Source organism: Etheostoma spectabile, chromosome 20 (assembly GCF_008692095.1).
Source record: "Etheostoma spectabile isolate EspeVRDwgs_2016 chromosome 20, UIUC_Espe_1.0, whole genome shotgun sequence".
In the NCBI taxonomy this organism is placed as follows: Eukaryota; Metazoa; Chordata; class Actinopteri; order Perciformes; family Percidae; genus Etheostoma; species Etheostoma spectabile.
Window position 1 is genome coordinate 19488775 of NC_045752.1, and position 3920 is coordinate 19492694.

At 40.4% G+C, this 3920-nt stretch overlaps 1 long non-coding RNA gene across 1 annotated transcript; it reads right to left on the reverse strand.

The window, feature by feature from the left end:
• Positions 1-2135: 2135 nt before the first annotated feature.
• Positions 2136-3914, reverse strand: LOC116669803 (uncharacterized). The gene is made up of 2 exons (XR_004326855.1): positions 3280-3914; positions 2136-2997 (listed from the first exon to the last, which is right to left on the reverse strand). It is a non-coding gene; the product is annotated as an uncharacterized LOC116669803 (long non-coding RNA).
• Between the last annotated feature and the right edge of the window lie 6 nt (positions 3915-3920).

Here is a 3920-nt window from a genome sequence, read left to right on the forward strand (position 1 = left end):
CAGTGGCCGAGTCCGAGACAAGTCCGAGTCCAAATACTAGCGAGTCCGAGACCATAGAAAAGCGGTCTTGAGTCCGGACTCGAGTCCAAGACCAGACGCGAGTACTACAGCCCTGCATTAAACTAACCAACAGAATACAAAGTAGTTAATTAGCAAGGATGCTTTATTCTGAAGGTATTTTCAGATTTTCTGACTTACTCAAAATGTCCTGGAAACAACTATGATCTAAAGATTCCTATATCCATTTAGTACAAGTTATAGGGAAAGTATACACAGCAGTGTTATGCTTTCTATTTTCATCTTATTGTATCTTTTTGTTGTTGTCAGGTTGTGTTTTATTTTCCATTTTTACATGGCTTGGTTGAACTCTAAGGCATCCTGCGGTCTGTTATTTTCTTGATAACAGACCGTTGCCATGGCCGCAGTTCTTTCCACCGTGGAGGGCAGCAGCTATCAATCCGCTGAAAGATAATTTATCAGCTGTGGCAGGAAGTGGCGACCGCTTCGTGACAACTGGTCACGTGTTCATGACACTTAAGTTTAGCAGTATTCACAGTTAAATCTAGCGCAGAGAAGATTATGGTCGTTTCAGAGGCTGATGCAGTTAGGTTTAGCCTACAACAAGTTAACGTCATTTGTGGCACCAAAACGGCTAGTTAAAATTTGAAGAAGAAAAAAAAAAAAAGTGTTTAGTAATACTCCTTCGTTCCCCCATTAAAAGTCTGGTGTTTTCAATGGGATGAACTCCTCTGTCCTGCCATCTACCTTCATCACCTGCCTGTGCAGCACTTGGTGCTTTTACATTAGCAGCAAATGTGATGCATACAGAAAAGAATACATGGAATACAGGGGTGTGTGTGTGTGTGTGTGTGTGTGTGTGTGTGTGTGTGTGTGTGTGTGTGTGTGTGTGTGTGTGTGTGTGTGTGTAGGCAAGGTTAGCATGTGGTACTGCTGTGCACCTGCTGGATTACACAGCCTTTAAAAATAACATAAACCCATGTGATGTCTCTGAAAGGAGCCACAGGAGAGCCGTTTCATGCTGTGCGTGACATTGTGTAGACTCAAAGGTCTCGGTGAATAAATGCTCGGTACAACTACTGAAGGTGAACAAATTCTGCTGTTTGAGGTAAATTATCAGTGGCACGCAAGCACGTTCTGCTCGTTCAACGGATGTTTGGTAAATTGCTCTTAATCCCATTTAGAGAGGATTTGAATTGCTATTTTTATTCTTAATTCTTGTAATTTCGGTGCTGGTGATTTTCCTCTGGGGCTCGATAAAACTTCTTTGGGTAGGGGGCGGACAAATGCAAGAAAACCCTGTAATTGTAATGTTTTAAAATAAAAAAATCCTCGTTTTGTCACTTACTTGTGATTGTGTCTCAATACACTTGTAGGTCTAGGTCTATTTTGGTTTTTCAAAGCCTCATTACAAATTTTGTATAATAGTGAAAGAGCATTCTCAATATTTAAAGTTACCAATCTGTTCTTATACTTCCTTTTGCCGCTGTGAGCCATGCTTTCCTGCATGAAGATCAATAAAATTTGTTTTATCTTATGATGAGAATTGACAAGTTTATTATATGAGTTTTATTAATTAACTGATTTGATGGTTGGTGGTTGGTTTTTGTGTATATTCAGAAGTAAAATTGCAGCTTCACTGACAAATAAAACCAAGTTGCTTCGATGGTACGTTTGGCCACAGATTTCTATCACACTGCATCTTATGAGACATGGGTTGCTATTGGTTTCAAGTCTTAGGAGTGAGTGCCCCACTGTGGGAAACAAAGAAACTGCATCAATACAGAGAGGACAGGAGTGGTTTACGACTGAAATAGTTTCCATTAGAAAAAGGACCTGATTACTAGTGATGGAGACATAAAGCCTCATGAAGCTTTGAAGCTTTCCAGAAAATTGGATCCCAAAAAGCTCGAGGCTTCATTTCGCTCACAACACCACCTGTTGGTCAAAGAGTGTAAAACTGGCAGATCTGTGACAGATGGTCTAGTGATCACAGATCTATTATTTTTCATAGTACGTGCACTTTAAGAATTAGAAATAACGATGTTTGTAAAAAAAAAAAATCAATTTCCACCTAATCCCCTTATGTCGATAGAATAAAGAGAAACAGAATAAAGAGCAATGATTTTATTGTCATTAGAAAATAAAGTCAAAAATGACAGTTCTGTATATGTGCACAAACACCGACTAGAAGTTATAACTGTAACAGCCTGATGAACATGATGTTGTAACCAAACACTAAAGATGGAACTAAATCACAAAAGGTACACTGGAAATAAGTCAAAGGCCTTAAAGGGATACTACCTATACAAGTGAAGTGTTGAATAGATGCATCCTGCATCCAGATGCTTTTCAAGTTGACAGGAACTGTGATTTATCTAACTATCAATTATTTTCATTGTTGAATAATCTGATTATTTTCTGGAAAAAAAAATCAAAAGGTTAAAATGTTAAAAAATGGGGAAACATGTGGATCAGTGTTTCCCCAAAAAGCCCAAGATGACGTCCTCAAACGTCTTGTTTTGTCCACAACTCAGAGATATTTAGTTTAGTGAAGAAGTAGAAAATATTCAAATTTAAGTTGCTGGAATCAGACGTTTTCACTTTTTCATGAAAAAAACAATTTGACTTATTGATTAACAAAATAGTTGGTGATTACTTATTGTTATTGTTGACAATTGATTCATTTTGCAGCTCTACTTTAAGCTCTGATGCTACAACAGTAGTGCGTGGCACGCATTGGACAGTAGTCCAGAGGTGGGATAGTTGCAGTGAACTGTTGCAGTGGAGCTGCTTACTCTACATGCAGAGGAGAATCAATCGGTTTTTGGAGCTTTTAACCAAATCTCAGAGTCTTCGCAGACTGGATGAGCATCGCAAACAGAGATCGGCCGTCTGAACAACGGAGCAGACGCACTCGCAGCGTCACAATGCTCATGGAGTGAGTGCACAGCTGGAGAGAAAGATCCATCTTTGGACCTCCAACTAGGGCTGGGCTATATGGAGAAAATCGAATATCACGATATTGCAGTGTTGACTATTGGTGCTTTCACAAAATATTTACACAATGAGATATTTGATAAAGAATGTGGATATAATGACTGACTGGGTAAAGGCAACAGTCTGGTAGGTTCAGAAAATGACATCACTTTACTGTAATGCAGCCTTTAAAACCAGAAAAAGACACCACTTATGCCATATTACGATATCCAGTCTCATATCACAATATCAATATAATATCGAGATACTGCCCAGCTCTACCTCCAACCAATATTATACAACCATCAGGTCATGGGAGTTGAACCAACTCCATTCATTTAGAAAGAAAAAAAGTCTGGAGTGCTCTGAAGTTCAAATAAATAAATAAAGTGAACTCAAAAGAGAACGGTCCATTGAACTCTTTCATACTTTACAATTAGTAATATGAAATTAGATATGAAATAGCCATTGAAATAATGGCTTTTTAGCCTTTTTTGAAACTCCATTCATTAATGGAGACCCTAATGCCCTTGTCACACCGGGGGCTCAACCAGGGTTAAACCAGAGTGTGTTTGAAAGGGTTAAAGCCGCCTGCACACAATCCGCGGCAAAACCGCAAGGTAGGGCGCAGAGCAAAGAGGCCAAAGCACAGCGCAGGAATGTTCTGGAATTGGTTGCACCCATGGGTGCGCCTAGAAAGGTCAACGCAACTGTTTTGCGCGGTTTTGGGCGGTTTTGCCGGAAAATGTGTCGGCGTCTCAACCCTCATCGATCGGCTCAGCGTCCCGGCCCAGGTCGAGGGGCGGGTCGAATGTGGGTCGGACAGGGGGCGATTTCAATGTGAATTTCACACGACCAGGGCCGCAAGCAGCCGGGGCGGGACTAGTTATATGATTGGTTTGAAATGGGAGGGGAGGGGAGGG